The sequence below is a fragment of the Chiloscyllium plagiosum genome, chromosome 36 (assembly GCF_004010195.1).
Source record: "Chiloscyllium plagiosum isolate BGI_BamShark_2017 chromosome 36, ASM401019v2, whole genome shotgun sequence".
NCBI lineage: Eukaryota > Metazoa > Chordata > Chondrichthyes > Orectolobiformes > Hemiscylliidae > Chiloscyllium > Chiloscyllium plagiosum.
In genome coordinates, this window is record NC_057745.1 from 27739382 (window position 1) to 27757169 (window position 17788).

At 44.9% G+C, this 17788-nt stretch overlaps 1 long non-coding RNA gene across 3 annotated transcripts in view; it reads right to left on the bottom strand.

Annotated features, from left to right (window-relative positions):
* Positions 1-3975: 3975 nt before the first annotated feature.
* The window catches only part of LOC122541069, a 27096-nt gene continuing 13283 nt past the window's right edge, over positions 3976-17788 (bottom strand). Inside the window, exons 1-4 of one of the 3 annotated variants that reach the window (XR_006309512.1) lie at positions 8874-10798; positions 8464-8615; positions 8200-8382; positions 3976-4893 (exon numbers count right to left, since the gene is read on the bottom strand). This is a non-coding gene — a long non-coding RNA (uncharacterized LOC122541069). Of the gene's footprint in view, positions 4894-8199; positions 8383-8463; positions 10799-17788 lie in introns of those variants that run through there. The other 2 variants (XR_006309513.1, XR_006309511.1) reach the window with 2 other exon arrangements.

Consider the following 17788-nt stretch of genomic DNA (forward strand, 5'->3'; position numbering starts at 1 on the left):
TAACTAAATGATCAACAAACTGAATAAATCCCTTCTAATTACTAACTATTCCCAAATTTTAAAAAAGATTCTAATGGTATGCTGTTCAAACAAATACAATTCCCACTCATATACAAAGAAACAGAACATAGTCTCTCAAAACTTACGGCCAGGTTAGGTGTCTTCCAGAATGTTCTGTGCCTTCTTCCACTGAGTCTTCTGTCAGAAACACTTCCTCCAAATCTTCTGTCAGGAACATCTTTTGTCATCATTGATACCATTATCTTTTAGCTGATGCTTTCTGTAATACAGGTACATAGATGACTGTGAGAGCCAATTTTTCACTTGATAGCTGAGGGCTGTTAGCTCTGGCAGATGGCAACTAGCTCGGAGATCTTTGTTCAACTGCCCCCTCTTGATGACACATCAATATTTCTTAATAGGATTGGTCCTATATTGTCAAAACCATCAGATTTAAATTTAATAGATTTTTTGTACCTAAGTGCCTGGTTCAAATTGATTGGTTAAATTCAAAAACATTTTGTTTTGGTAAAAGCTGCTGATTGGTCTGCTAACCAAATGGCCTTTTGATACAAATGTTTCAGTTTGGGCTCTCTGTGCACCTGCAATTCCTCAAGCTGCTGCTCACAGATAACCATTTTAATCTCTAAACACCAAAAAAAAATCTTTTAATGCTTTCTCCCCCTAGCGTTTTAGAACTTTACACACATTAAATTCTAACTTCCTGTCTCCCAACCTAAATTTACTTTACCCAACTTCACAACAACATTTACATTGCCAAGCATATTGCCAATAATTGCAAAGTGCTGGTAATGTTGTCAGCTTTTAACAATGGCAAACACCTGAAGCTTCAATAGCACATTAGTCGGAAAATCTAGATCCCAACTGAGGACCTTTGTCTTTCTGGAGGGTTATATTTTTGTTTAATTTATTTTTTTTGATGGGATGTGGTCAACACTGGCTCAGTCAGCATTGATTGTCCTAGGAAAGGTGGTGGTGAGCTGCCTTCTTAATCCACTCAGACTGTTGACAACACCTTCTATTATTTTGCTGGTGATTGATCGGAGGATGATGTGGCACTTGTGATTATGAGATTAGATTCCCTACAATATGGAAACAGACCCTTAAGCCCAACAAGTCCACATTAACCCTCCGAAGAGTTACCCATCCAGACCCATTTCCTCACCCTATATTTACCTCTGACTAATGCACCTAACACTATGGGCAATTTAGCATGACTAGTTCACCTTACCTGCATATCTTTGGATTGTGCAAGGAAACCAGAGCACCTGGAGGAAACCCACGCAGACACGGGGAGAATGTGCAAACTCCACGCAGACAGTCGCCTGAGGCGTGAATTGAACTCAGGTCACTGGTGCTGTGAGGTAGCAGTGCTAACCACTGAGCCACTGTGCTGCCTAATAATGAGGATCACATAAGTGATGTGGCTGTGGCTGATCATATGACTCTGATGTCAGTCAGAAGGAAGTCTCCAGTCTATGATGAGCATGAGGAGAGAAAGGTCATGGACACTACCCAGGAGAGCTGTATTTGAAAACCTACTATGTAGACAAAAGACTTTTACAGTACATCAGGAATCAATGAGAGTTCCTTAGTGATAAGAAGCACACAGCCTCAGGACCAGCTTATGCATAACACCCACAGCTGATATACTCCTGACCAGTTCTCAATGTGCAGGTGTCAGTATTTACTTAAAGGACAAGATAAAGCAATAATAACTAGATTTATCCTGCTTTTCGTAGCCAGGGAAACCTAGTCAATTTTCCACACTGCCAGGGCGACCTGGTGTTGCAGCTACAATCATCTCCACACTTACGTCCTTCTCTCTGACCATCTTAAAACAGATTGTATAATGATCACTGTCTTGCTAAGATGTTCCTCCTCTTCTACTCTTATTTATTATAGGGCGGCACAATAGCTCAGTGGTTAGCGCTGCTTCCTCACAGCACCAGGGACCTGGGTTTGATTCCAGCCTCAGGTGACTGTGTGGAGTTTGCACATTTTCCCGTGTCTGCATGGGTTTCCTCCGATTTCCTCCCACGTTCCAAAGATATGCAGGTTAGGCGAATTGGCCATGCTAAATTGCCCACAGTGTTCAGGGATGGGTAGATTAGGTGCATAAGTCAGGGGTAAATATAGGATAATATGGGTCTGGGTGGGTTATTCTTTGGAGGGTTGGTGTGAACTTGTTTGCCCGAATGGCCTGTTTCCACACTGCAGGGATTCTATGATTCTGATTCTATATACATTTCTCATTACTGAATCCAATTGCAAATCTTCCCTCATTATGACATCAGGTTATAGTTCAACAGGTTTATTTGAAATCACAAACTGTTGGAGTGCTATTCCTTTGTCAGGTTCAAAGAAGGACTGACCAGACTTTAGAAAAATTTGGATATTATTCCCCGATTCCCACCAACTTGAAGCATCTATAAAGTGATAACATCCAATTTCCATGAATTAGTTAGCAGAGACGGACTTGGAAAAGCTAAATCACTTGAATTCTTGAAGATGGTGAGCAGAACAATGCAATTTGTGGTGAGCACTTTGGCACAGAGAATGAAGTATGATTAAATTACCATCCTAATATCACAACACGGATTCCCTTTCAAATCACACACCAGGAGAACGTGAGGACTGCAGATGCTGGAGATCAGAGCTTAAAAATGTGTTGCTGGAAAAGCAGGAGAATCGATGTTTCGGGCATAAGCCCTTCCTGAAGAAGGGCTTATGCCCGAAACGTCGATTCTCCTTCTCCTTTGATGCTGCCTGACCTGCTGCGCTTTTCCAGCAAATCACACACCAGCCTAACTTAGAACTATATTGCCATCCCATCAATGTCACTAAAACTAAATGAAGGTATGGACCCATCCAGAGGCGCCCCTTGGTTCGAGATCGGTCAAAAGAACCACGAGGAGTACACTCTGTTTAAAGCAAGGTTACCAGTTTAATAAACTAAGGCAGCCTGATGCAGATTTGTCCAGCAACACAGAGGTTCAAGATTCTGCGTTCTGTGGAAATATGGTGCAATTACATTCGAAAATTACACATTATTTATATGTTTTTCTAAGAGACAGCACAGCCTTAATTAGATTAGATTAGATTAGATTCCCTACAGTGTGGAAACAGGTCCTTTGGCCCAGCCAGTCCACACCGACCCTCCGAAGAGTAACTCACCCAGACCCATTACCCTATGACTAATGCACCTAACACTGTGGGCAATTTAGCATGGCCAATTCACCTGACCCGCACATCTTTGGACTGTGGGAAGAAACCGGAGCACCCGGAACAAGAAAAATCCAATCTACTGAAACATGGTGACATGATTTACAGCAGGTTAATCCAATGATATTTCCTGGGAAAGGGTTCTTAATTTACATAGCTCACCATGTCATGCTAGCAGTTCAAGGTTAGTTGGAATACCAAATCACTGTTTTATGATTTTGGGCATACCTTCACCATAAAGTCTACAGCAGTTTTAACACAAGGCCCACCACCAGTTTCTGAAGGGCAACAGGAGATAGATAACCAGATTTGCTGGCCCTTTCCACAACCCACCATGAAGTTGGAATATAAAATAGAAAAGCAATCACCAAATTTAAAAAAAACTTCTAGAATGCCTTTCACACCATCGAAACGAGCCATAGCTCTTCACAAAAATGAAGTATTTTCGAAGTAAAGTCACTTTACAGGGAGTGTGGCAGACTTTTCATTCAGACTTACAAACGGCAAATGAAGGATTTGATAAATCTAAAACACTATTGGTTGGACTTTTACAGATAAGTAATAGCAGGGTTCATAGCTCCTGAGGAAAAAGGATAAAAGGACAGATTGCACTTAGAAAACACTTTTCCTAACTTCGGGATATTCCAAAGTGCTTTACACATAATGAAGTGTTTTTGCAGTGAAAAATAGCAGACAGGAAACACAGCAGTAAATTTGTGCACAGAAAGATCCCAGAAAAAGTAATGCTTTAATGCACAGGTGACGAGGTAGGTGGGGGTGTAACAGTTTTGCTGTTAGACTCATAATCCAGTGTTTTGAAGACTGAGGTTTAAATCCCTCCATGACAGATGGTGAAATTCAAATGTAATTAATAAATCTGGAATTAAAAGTTAATCTGACGTAACTTTTGTTGTAAAGATCCATCTGGTTCCATTTGATATCCTTTAGGGAAGGGAAATCTGCCACCTAGTGACTCATGTGACTCCAGACCCAAGTAATGTGATACACTCTCGATTGCCCACTTTAGTTTTTATCGTGTTGTTTAAGGCATAAATATCAACTCAGACTCTGGGGATAACTCAGCTCTTCTCTTACAAGACAATCCCATGCAAATTTTTATACACAAGTCAGTTAGGGCTCAGCTGAACAGCTTCCCATCAGTGCTGCACTAGAGTCTCAGGCTTAAGTTTGTGCTAACATTCCAGGGCAGGACTTGAATCAACAACCTATTGCTCCAAGGGCAAATGTATTGGATTCTGAGCCACAACAGTTTCATATAAAATAACAGAGCCAGCAAGTCATGTTGCTCCTGAATGCTGTTTCTGGTAGAAGTAATATTTTCTGTCCGGGGCTCGTCATGATACACTTCCCTGTTGACCCCAAGATCAAATAACCTTCCAAGAGTTACTCTCGAGTGTGCTACATGAGCAACAGCAATGGGGAAAAGTACAAATAGGTTCATACTGCTTGCGGAACATCTTCAGGATGGGAGGTGGAAAGTTGAAAGGAAGTGCTTAATGCAAGACGTGTTTCTTAACTCGTGCAGAGGAGACATTTGGAGAAATCACAAATTTCTGTCAGAATCTTAATTTACAGCCTTCACAGTGTGCTTCGTTTTGATGTTGTACTCAGGGCAAAGTTCCAGTCCTGAAAAGAAAATAACCACAGTCACATTCCCTGCCTGTGTACACATTCCTATTTTTAGTGCCAGGGATAGGCTGTGCTGTACATGAAATGTCACTCCGCTGTCATCTGAAAGGCCTAAATCTTGGCAGCTTCTCCTTTCTCCTTGCAATTCATGTCAGAGATTCACCACATAAAATAGACCCAGCGTGGAATCTTATAAGGGCCTGAATAATATGAGCCATGGAGAGACATGAAGCAGAACTGCGTAAGAAGTCCAGCAAAGCCTGTTTTGACACTGGGAACAGCTCGCTGCAGTTTTTGGTTAAGTCCTGGACACCGAGGTGAGATTCTCACTAGGCAGCAGTGAGTTGCCTATTAAAGAGGATTATTGCTTCTGAACACCATTATTAACTACACATCTTGGCTCATTATATGCAGCTTCCTATCTTCCCACCCACTGCAAGCAAACTCACTCTGAAAATAGAACAATACAGCACAGGAACAGGCTCATCGGCCCTCAGTGTTGTGCTGAAAATGATGCCAAGTTAAACTAATCCCATTTTCCGACCTCTGGTCCATATCCTCCTATTCCTTGCTTTTCCATGTACCTACCTAAAAGACCCTTAAATGCCCCTATTGTATCTACCTTGACCACAACCCCTGGCTGTGCGTTCCAGGAATCTACCACTCTCAGTGTAAAAAAACCTGTCCCTCACATCTCCTTTGAACTTTGCCCCTCTCATCTTAAATGCCTTTAATATTAGGCATTTCAACTCTGAGAAAAAGATTCTGACTGTCAACCTTATCTGTGCCCCTCAGCCTCCGCCACTCCAGAGAAAACAGCCCCAGTTTGTCAAGCCTCTCCTTATTGCTCTAATCCAAGCAGCATCCTGGTAAGTCTTTTCTGCACTCTCTCCCCATCCTTCCTGTAACATGGTGCCCAGAATTGAACACAATACTTCAAGTGTGGCCTAACCAAACTTTTATAAAGCTGCAACGTGACATGCTGACTGACACGGAGGTCAGAACGGGAACTGGCATCAAAGAGCTTCCGTGTTGGTCACCACAAACAGCATCTCAGGGCACAATCCCTGGCTATGAGCATTCACAGATACTGGCATCGGACAATTACCAACCCCTCAAGATCATCATGGCACCTTTCCGATCCCCTTGCAGGATAATTAGGAAATAGAGTAAGAAGGAGTGCAGCTGGACGCCCCCTTCCAGCCGACCCTGAGGGTGCTGCACCTGTCTCTCCACAGCTCTGTCTGTAAAGGCTGGCTGGAGGCTGGAAGAACATGGCAAGCCCAGCAGCATCAGGAGGTGCAGAGGTTGATGTTTCGGGTGCAACCCTTCTCCAGGACCTGTCCGTGAAGGCAGCATGACTCACTGCATAGCTGCCGCCTCTGGGCAACGGGAGTCATTGTGTCCCACATCCCTACCTGCTGCTCCAGACCCTCCTTGTGTGTATGGACAAGGTCCCTGAATACCCACACCACCTCTCCTGCAAGGTACACCAGCAACAAACGTTGAAAGGCTGTAGCAGGAACAGGCACGCAGCTCACACATTGGCACAGGGTAGTAGGGCTGCTCACTTGCCGTCTTAGCACTCAACTGCTTAGTGCCTATCTGCGCGTTCCCAGCATCCTGCTTTGCACATCACTGTAGACACAGTACCCGGCACTGGCCTTTCTGCTAAGCTGTTCAAATGGGCGGATATCCCACTATACAGCAGCCTTCTCCACCAACTCATAGCAGCACCACGTGCCCAGCAGCTTACACAGTAAACACACAACATGGGCAGCAACCAGGCATCCAGGTCTCAAAGTCCCAGGGGTGGAGTCCTCACTGAAGTCTATTGAGGCACCTGTCAGTCACAGGGACCTGGTACAGTAAGTCAAAGCCTCTGATACCAGTCCAGTAACTGGTTGGGGAGGCTCTCGATTAGGGAATCCATGCTTTTCTAGTCTGGGGAATGGGCCATGATTAATCCTGCGGCTCCGTAGTGACATGTCCAGGAGAGTAGGATTATTGCAGTTCAGGAGAAGTGGGATCACTCAGCAAAATGGATGCTTCCAGTCCAGGACTGCACAGTTAGGTCACTCACTCAAATCATGTGGCACCATCCAATGGACAAGGGATGACCAGACATGGGAGAGTGGACCTTTGACACAGGAATGGGTCTCAGGAACCTATTTGTGGGGCTGCAGGGTGGGGGAACAAATGGGTGACTCTTGTGGGGGGGGGGGGGGAAGCAACTGTAATGTTGGCGGGGGAGGGGAATTCAGCAAAGCATGATGGAAACAGGGTCTTGTGGCAATGGGGTTTCTCCATGGTCAGAAGCTTCAAGGGGAGGGATACAGTGTATGACTGCACCTGACACATTGGCTCATATGCCAGCGGCTGGGGTGTTGGGGTAGTGTTGGACAGGTGAAGCTCGTGTCAATGGGTTGGGTGGGGACCTGGGGAGGTGTGAAGCCAGTTAGATTCTGGGAAAGAGCTAACAGGAAAGGGATATGGATGTTTGGGGCCTCAGTGACATGTAGAGGGGGAGGCTGGAAACCACCATGTGCAGTGAGCTCATCATCCATCATGCTGAAAATCACTAGAATGAATTAGGAAGGAAAATGGCAGTGATCATATCCAGAGTGGGCAGGGGAGGTGTCTCCCCCTATGAGGGAGGGGGCTGTAGGATGCACTGATGTGAGGCCCTTGAAGGGGCAAAAATATTACACACAGACCCACAATGTGTAAAGGACATGGACCTGCAGGCTCCCTGTTCCCTGGTGATCCTAGTGCAGTGGCTCCCAGTGTGCTGTACATCTCCCTGCCCCACACATTGCTGACGTCTCTACCAACACATCCTCACAGAGGACAAGGAAAGAGTGGGGATGTTTGATGAAGACAGGCCACAAGAACACATTGCTCAATATCCATCGTGTTCCTCTCGCTTCCACATGCTTTAGTGAGCTCTCACCACAGTGACTGGTCCCTGGTATATCCTGCATGGACATGATGTTGAACATCATGGTGGCACAGTTATATTCAAGGCTACACACCGACCCAAACTAACAGACATATTGCAAATCCCATGAACATTTATGGAAATGTGAGACTTTATATACAATGTAATGTCACCAATGCCATCAGTGTGTCCTCAAAAGGATTATTGTTTTCCTTTCCTCCCATTGACACCTCAGTGTTATCTCACATTCTGCAGCTAAGGCCAAGGGAGCTTGCTTCACAGTGAAGCCTATTGTCTTTGGAGGTTTGGTAAAGCTCAGTGATTGGGTCTGCTTGGCCCAGACATACTGAGGGTCTCCTTACCAGAGGCAAGCTAATCCTCTTCGGCTTGAATTTCAAAGGAGGAAGACAGGACAGTGTTCTGACGAGCCTGTGTGTGGTCTTTCTCCCTCTGCCAGTTGCGGAGCTGTCACAGTGAGGTACCCATCAGGTTGGGCTCCCAAATGTTCTGAACTCGATGTCCCTGTTGAGGTGTTAGTATCTGAGCTGGTATAAGACAGCCTTGTTAATGCTTGCTGACAGTGGGGTTAAGGTAAGAGTTGCAGTGGAATGATGAATGGTACTTACTTGGTTAGCAGGACATGGATGTCACATTATCCCTTCAGGAGTGGGCCTGGTCATCTACTGAGAGGGACAGATTTCACCCCTTGCTGTGTATGCTGTTGGACACACCTCCACCTGGTCCTGGCTCTTTCCACCATAGTATAGGTTGTTCTATCCTGTAATGGGAGAGAGGAAGGGATTAAGTGAGGTGAAAGTGGGTAGCACACCTGTTGGTGCTGGTGGGCAAAAGGTGGTAAGGTGTCCTAGGGGAGTGTGCAGGTACAGCAGAGGGCATGGAGGGTCAGTGATTTGGAGGGGAAACAAGAGGGAATGAGGGAATAGTGAGAGTGACCGAACGTGAGCCTTAGTGGGAGGTGGGTGGTGTAGTGGAGATAGAGTGAGTGAGGTGGCAAAGAGAAGTATGTGACACTTACACTGGTGCCACGGAGAAGGTCATTGATGCTGTTGGCCATCTCTCTAGGCCATGGCCTAGATGGTGGCCACTCCTAAGCTGCCAGAGTCTGGTGGCACGACTGCCTCTGGTGCTGCTCTGGAAAGAGGACAGACCGCATCCCCACTTCCCTGGACCACCCTCTCCACCAGGACCTCCAGGTCCACGTCGGAGAATCATGGTGCCATATTGTTCTTCTTAGATATCTTCATACAGACTGTCCTTCAATGAGCAACACAGCTTCAGAATGTGAATGGTCAGCTGGCAGACTCATTGCAGTCCTATAAGGTTGGCGCTGGCACTAATAATGCTGGTCTTCTGCCAGCACATTCACCCAGAACACCTCGCCACCTTTCAGCCATTGCCCAAGAACAAAAGTTGTGTCATCCACTTTCACCTCACTCATCCAATGAATGGCACATTCTTCTGGGAATGGTGCTGTCAGAATGGGGCTCAAATCAGCAATTGGGGCAATGGAGGCACTTAATGAGGTGAGTCTAGGAAGATATATGCATTGGGAGATCTCTGCTGACCTTGTGGAGAGAAACTGTGCAACTCAACAAAACTCACATTTAGCCAAAGAAGACCTCAGCCCACAGTACAAATCACATACATGGGTCCCAGAGACTTCAGCACCGCGTCTCAGCAGCTGTGTGGTATGGCAAAGTGAAAACATTTATTATTCGATTGCCTTGGCTGAATCCACTGACATTACTGACTCAGCGCAGATGTTATTTTTTATTTGCGCTATAACTGCAGATTTTCATTTCCATGAGGGTACCCTTACAGAGAGGGCAGGTAGAATTGACATCTTCACTACCTTCAAAGACAAGTGACGCGAAGCAAATCGGAATTTATGCAATTTAGTAAGTGTACGCACAGACAGTGCATCTTCTGTGAGAGGAAAAGGTGAAGGATATGTTGCCAGATGCAGATACTTTCATTTCCTTTCATTGTCTTTTGCATCAGTAGTGCCAACTCCACTGTTTTAAGTGACACATTAAAGTAAGTTACAATATTGTAAACTGCATTGAAGCAAATGCATCATGGCATCGCCAATTTTGTAACATGCTTCAGCTTAATGATGAAACATTCAGTGTGGATCTGCCACATCATTCTAAAGTGTGCTGGTTTTCACAAGGACAAATACTTGTGAAACTTTTATCTTTGCGAAAACAAATCACAAGATTTTTTTTTTGAGGAACTGAATGAACCACGTGAATTGTCCAAAGAGGATTTCTGCAGAAAAGCTGCATTTTTGTACGATATAATGTCAAAGTAAAATGATCTGAATTTTTTGTTGCAAGGTAAAACTAAATCGATATACGAAATGCAGCTAAAAATACAATCATTTTGGAAAAAGCTGACCTTTTTCAAACCTCTCCTTACCTGATCGGAACTTTTAGCTGAACACTTTCCTGAGTTGGTAAAGGTAATTAATGAACAGGAGCAAATCATTGAGGGAATAAGATGTGAAAGAATACTCAGCTGTTCTAGATTCCCTGATTGAAGAATGCAATGAAACTGTTTGCAGATTTTGAGAAACACGATCTCACACTGAAACTAGCTTTTCAACCATACCTGGTTGATGCCTCCAGAGCACCTGATGACTTACAGATGGAACTGATTGAGCTCTCAGAAGATAATATTCTGAAGTCTGTATTTGATGCTAAGGAGGATTAAATGCCACTGAATAGCCAAGTCTCATCAACATGCCCGTCAAACGCTGCCCTGTTTTGGCACAACTTATTCTTGTGAATCAATATTTTCATATGTGACACAAATTAAAATGTCCTCAAGGTCTCAGAGGATGGATATTCACCTGGAGGACCAGTTAAAGCCATGCTCAGCGATGTTGGAACCAAATGACCGATTCCTATCTCACAATAAGCAATCACAAAAAAGTCATTAAATGGTTTGTTGTCTATGTTTTTCACTTATTATCAGTTCTATTGTTAACTTTGCCAAAATAAATGTACCTTTGCTGAATTTTTATTTTGTTTAAACTCATATAACAGCAGGCTTTAATTAAAATCAACAAATATATCGCCAAAAATATGACATTTTGTTGTTTCAATTCTCAGCATGCAGTCATATAGACTTTCGGTGACCCAGACTCCCAGCTTCGGCGTGGACCTGAATCTCGGCTTTGGCTGGACCCAGGCCCCCGGCCTCAGCCTGGACCTGAATCTCAGCTTTGGTGTAGACCCAGACTCCCAGCCTCAGCATGGCCCCAAACTCCCGATCTCAGCGTGGACCCGGATTCCGAGCACGGACCCAGACTCCTGGTCCCAGCCTCGAGATGAAGGCCAGTGCAGCAGGAGTTGGAAAGATTTTATTCTGAACTCTTCTTTCTCTATTTTTCTGATTTATTGCTGGACTTCCTCTTTCTTTATTTTTTTTCCCACAAGAACCTGTACCTTGGTACCTGAGATGGTGGTGTAAGAGGTGACGTGTAAAATTTTCATTGTACTCATCTGAGTACGTGACAATAAAGCTAATTATTCTTGTATAACATACAGCAACATCAATGAGTCCAAAATCTTGACTATGCACACACTTTTGCAATGTAAATGGTTAGTGCTGTTAATGTCAGGACTTCTGCCTCAATAAAATCTTGATTTTTGTCATACATGTCAGATGAGCTTACCTATCAGGCAGCTCTCAGATCATAGTCAGATATTGATCATGGTATTTAACCCAAGAAAGCACCCTCAAGGACATAGCAAGATCTCACAATCAACAATGTGACAAAGGCTGGAGAATCTTGACTGAGGGATAAATGTAGGTCAGGACACAAAGGTGAACGTCCCTGTGCTTTATTGAAACTGCGCCATCAGATCTCTTATGTCCACCTTAGAGGTCAGACAGGCTTTGGTTTGACATCATATCGAAAGATATGTTTTTCCATGTCAGGTGTTTTTATAACAATAAGCAAAACCCTTAGAAAATGAGAAAAAAAGCAACCATTTTCTGGCCACTCCAGGGCAATGCTGGAAGATTGGTAAATCAACCTGTCATTCAGAAAGCAGAATTGGTTTGTTTTTCTTCCCCAATGATCATGTGGCATATAGACATGCCAGCTAGAATATCCACCCTACCATATTTACATAGAACATAGAACAGGACAGCACAGAAACAGGCCTTTCAGCCCATGATGTTGTGCCAAATATGTCGCCAAATTAAACTAACCCCTTCTGCTTACCCTTGGGCCATATCACTCCATTCCTTACATACGTGTGTATGTAGTGATTGGAACCAGGTGGATCTTGAAAAGCACAGCTGGTCAGGCAGCATCTGAGCAGGAAAGTCAACGTTTGAGCATAAGCTCTTCATCAGGAATGTTCATCAGAGCTTATGCTCAAAATGTCAACTCTCATGCTCCTCAGATGCTGCCTGACCGGCTGTGCTTTCCCAGCACCACACTTTTTGACTCTGATCTCCAGCATCTGCAGTCCTCACTTTCTCCTACCAGGTGGATGACTATGAAATACTTGATTGGGGTTGTTAACCTGGGCGAATCAGGAAAGCCTAGGTCGATCAATATTACCAGGTGATCACTTTGTGTCTTTCACTGTGTCTCACACCTGCACACACACACACCATGGGTGCTGGGGAAAAAATAAGCACTACCGCACTTAGGTGGTAGTGTGGGGGTTAAATAAAACAAAAAAAAGAGGAGTGTAAGGGCAGTGCTTGTCACTGGCCACCCGGGTGTTTTCCTATCTTCCTGGTGGTGGAAATTGAATAAAGATTCGTGCACTTTGTGTCTCTCACTGTGTCTCCCACCTGCACACACACACCATGGGTGCTGGGGAAAAAATAAGCATTACCAGGTGATTTAGAATCCCCTCAGTTTGGGGACTGACTCTGAGCTGACTGGGTACAGCTACTGTAGTGTGCACACATAAATAAAGGGTGGGTTGGTGACAGGATACCAACCTCTGTGCAGTTATCTCAGTGGTGACGGAAGACAACAGTACATGCCTAAAGAACATTCACTTGCAACAGTCATCTTGGACTTGGGGTAAGCATTTCTGGAATCATGCCTTTATTTGGGAAGCTTGACTCATTTGATCCTGTTGTCGAAGACTGGGCCCAATATGTGGACAGAATGAGATATCTTTTCTGGGCAAATGACACTAGGACAGATGAAACATAATGGGCCATTGTTCCGAGTGCTTGTGGCCCTGCAGCATGCTTGGTTATAGAGTCATGGAGCTATCTGGCACAGAAACAGACCCTCCAGTCTAACTCATCCATGCTGACCAGAAATCCTAAGTTAATCTAGTCCCATTTGGCTCATATCTCTCCAAACTCTTCCTATTCATATACCCATCCAGATCCATTTGAAATGTTGTAACTGTACCAGCCTCAACCACTTCCACTGGCAGCTCATTCCATACACACACCATCCTCTGCATGGAAAAAGTTGTCCCTTAGGTCCCTTTTAAATCTTTCCCCTCTCACCCTAAACCTATGCCCTCTAGTTTTGGACTCCACCACCCCAAGGAAAAGACCTTTGCTATTCACTCTATCCATGCCCCTCATGATTTTATAAACCTCTATAAGGTCACCTCTCAGCCTCTGACAGTCTAGGTAAAACAGCCCCAGCCTATTTAGCCTCTCTCTAGAGCTCAAATCCTCCAACCCTGACAACATCCTTGTAAATCGTTTCAGAACCCTCTCAAGTTTCACAACATGCTTCTTATAGCAGGGAGACCAGAATTGAGTGCAATATTCCAAAGATCAATGTCCTGTACAACTGCAACATGACCTCCTTACTCCTATACTCAATGCTCTGACCAATAAAAGCAAGCATACTAAACACTTTCTTCATTATCCTGTCTACCTGCAACTTTAATTTCAAGGAATTATGAACCTGTACTCCAAGGTATTTTTGTTCAGCAACACTCCTCAGGACTTTACCATTAAGCATATAAGTCTTGCCCTGATTTGATTTTCCAAATTTTTAAGTTTATAAGGGAGTTAACTTTCCCAGAGGCACCAGACACTAAAACCTTCCAAGAGTTTGACGGAGTTGGTTAAGGAATATTATGACCCCACAACCCCCTCTAATCCTGAGATGTTATCAGTTTTATTTGGCTGTTAGAGAACTGGGGGAATCTGTATCAGGATTTTATGAGGCTAAGATGATTGGAAGAGGGATGTGATTTTGGATTAACTCAATGAGAAGCTGAGAGACCATTTGTTATGTGGGATTAATGACGTAACCATGCAGAAGTGCCTTCTAGCTGATGCCCAACTAGAGTTCAAACAGGCACTGCAACTGGCTTTATCATTACAAAATGTGGCAAGTGGAACAACAACATGGTATCCTAATGGAAGTGGATGTCCTCACCTCTCCAACTGAGCTTGAGGAACACCACTTGAGTGTAGGCAATTGCAGAGCCTCACGCAGGGCATACACTGAGCCGAGGGACCTAGAATTGTCTAAAGCAGAATCCCACAACAAAGCCGAGTCTTGGCCAAGTGGGTAAAAAGTTCTTCAGGGTCTGGGCCAGCAAGCCATTTTAGTTGCTTCCAGTGTGCAACTGTCTCGAGACAGCAAAGGAGTCTAACAAGGCCTGACTTGAGTAAGAAAACTTGTCGGCCGGTAGCCAGGAGAGTGCACACCCTGGAAAGTCCCCCTACATGTGGGTTGGAATGATTAAATTGCTTAGTGACATTCAAATTGGAACCACCTACAAATAGTGTCTGGTTAAATAGTCACCCAGTTCCCAAAGAGGTGCAGCTGTATCTGTGGTTGCAGAACCTGTCTTTAACAAGACTGACTTGAATCTCCAATTTGCGCAAGACCTCAGCCAGAATGAGAACACATACTGGGGAACTAATGCAAATTAAGGGTACGACTGTATGAGAAGCAGTTAGTGCCGTTACCTCTGATGATAGTAAGAGTCTCAGGCCCAAACCTAGTGGGGTGGAATTAGTTGAGAAAGAATCACCTAAATTGGCTCAACATTTTTCAATTAGAAATGGCTGCCTCAGTGAAATCCTAGTGAAACACCCAGGAGCTTTTCAGGAAGGGCTTGGGACTATCAAAGGACCTACAAGGCCTGACATGAGTAAGAAAACTTGTAGGCTGGTACCTAGGAGAGAGCACTCCCTGGAAAGTTCCCCCTAATCGTAGGTAGTTCCGTGATTTTGCAAGGCCCACCCTGTGCCATTTGACTTGCAGGCAAAAGTAGAGGTGGAGAGCAAAGGAATCATCAAACCATGATCAAACCAGGGGAGGGGGGAGCTGTTCAATATGAAGCTGGGCATGAGCCACACTGACCCGCAATCGCGACTGGATGAGGAGTCCCAGAAGAACTGAGGAATCAACCTGTGGCCTTTTCCAGGGAACCATGGAGAACATTTTACAAGGGCTACCCCAGTTTGCCATTTATCTGGATGCTGTACTAATAACAGGGAAGACCAATAAAGAGAACTTGGACAAAATGTTTAAACATTTCTCCCAGGCAGACGTATGCCTTAGAAGGGAAACGTGTGTGTTCCTGGCACCTCAAGTGACCTCCTTGGGTTACAGTCAATAAAACAGAAATACACCTTTTGGAAGATAAAATGAGGGCACTCATGTCTGTCCCACAGCTTAGGTTTTTCCTTGGGTAGTAAGTTATTACGGAAAATTAAAATGTAAACTGTCCTCCACCTTGGCACCCTTACTCCTGCTGTTGAGAAAGGGTCAGCCTTGGAAATGGTTGCATAGCCAAGAAGTAGCCTTTAGGGAAGTGAAAAAACAGCTGTTGTCATCTAAAGGTGTTGGCCCACAATGATCCGAAGCGGAAGGTAGTACTGACATGCGATGCCTCCCCGTATGGTATTAGCATAGTCTTGGCTCACCGGTGGTCCAACAGAGAGGAATGCCTCATGGTGTATGCTTCCCAGACTTTGGCTGATGGTGAATGCAAATATGCCCAGAGAGAGAAGGAAGGTTTGGCAGTTATCTTTGGTGTGAGGAAGTTCCACTAGTACCTTTATGGATAGGAATTTGTCATAGTAACAGAACACAAACCCCAGCTAGGGCTACTGAAGGAAGACAAGGCAGTGTCACCCTTAGCTTCTGGTAGATTCAGAGATGGGCCCTTATTCTCAGCGCATGCAAGTTACAACACCATCCAGGAAGCCAAATGGCTAATTGGGATGCCCTGAACTGCCTGCCTGGTAGATACCTCACTGATGATGGTGTCTCCCCTGCAAGAGTCCATTCTAGTTTTGAAATTCCTGGACACCCTTCTGGTCACTGCGGACAACATCCAACTGTGGACATAAGAAGATCCTGTCCTAGCAAGACTAAAAATGCTGGTGGTAATGGGGGAGACGGAAGGGCTATCACAACCAGGACTGAACCCTTTCTGGACCCAGTGAGACCAGAGGACGGCACTTACTGAGGAGAGCAAGAGTGATTATCCCGAATAAAGGTCACCGCCACCAGGGTTATCCAAGGGTTTCCAAGAGGAAAATGCTCACAAGACACTATGTCTGGTGGCCAGGGTTGGATGCCAGCATAGCTGCTGTATTGGGGCAGTGCCCAGAGTGCCAAAAGGACAAAGCTTGCCACCAGGACAGCCCCACATTAATGGCAATGTCAAGGGAAACCCTGGACTTGGTTACACATCAATTATGCCAGTCCTTTCATGGGCTCAATGTTCCAGGGCTTTGTAGACACCCATTCAAAGTGATTGGACGTGCATAACGTTTGTTCAGTAAACTGAGGGATGACAATTGAGAAATAGTGAGCATTGCTCACGATACACTGATTCCTGGGAGTATTGGTCATGGACAATGGGACATCGTTTACCAGCAGGGAATTTTGAATATTTCTTGAAGTCAAATGGCATTTGGCATATCAGAACATTGCCCAATGGTCTGGCAGAAAGAGTGGCCCAAATATTGAAGCCAGGCTTAAAGAAGCAGTCTATAGTGTCACTCAATACCAAACTGTCCCAGTTCCTGTTTGATTATGGGACTACCCCACATGCAACAGGGACAGCTCTAGCAGAGTTGCTGATGGGGAGAAGACTCCACACCAGGTTAAACCAGATGTTCCCAGACCTGGGGGGAGGGTGAAACAGTCGCAGGAATGTCTCCTCTAAGCGAGAGAGACCGTTGAATTTGGGGGAACAAAGCTTGGTGCCTGAACCATGGGTATGAGACAATGTGGATGCAAGGTACATCCCATGACTTATAAAGTTCCAGGCAGTGATACAATTCTGAACAAACACATGAATCATCGGAAAACTGTTACCTCGCAAACGGGGCAGGAGCAAAACAAACGTAGCCCGTCAGAACAGCCAGAAGACCTGTCAGAAACCATAGGTTTTCTCCCTGTGTAGTGTTGAGGAAGCCCCCAAGTCTGAGATGGATGAAGCCTCGATACCATTACTGCTGGAAGAAGAGGAGGAAACTCTCCTGAGATGCTCTGGGAGTAAGTGATGGGCCACGGTCTGGTACACACCGCTCATGTCAGAGTCTGAATGAGAGGAAGTGGACCTGGGCTGAAAGTGTTGCAGAGAAAGACCAAACCTACATCCCCAGATTTGTGGGGGGGGTTGGGGTGTTGGGGGGAGATGGAGTGATTGGAATCGGATGGACCTTGTCGACTCTGAGGTCCTTGATTGGCCCAGGTTAACAACACAATCAGGAAGCCCTGGCTGACCAAAATGAACAGGAGATTGCAAAAAAAAAGATAAACAGGAGATTTAAAAATAAACAAGGGTGTCTTTGTGAAGGGCAGTGTTTGTCACTGGCCACCCGGGTGTTTTCCTATCTTCCTGGTGGTGGAAATTGAGTAAAGATTCGTGCACTGTGTCTTTCACTGTGTCTCACACCTGCACACACACACCATGGGTGCTGGGGAAAAAATAAGCACTACTG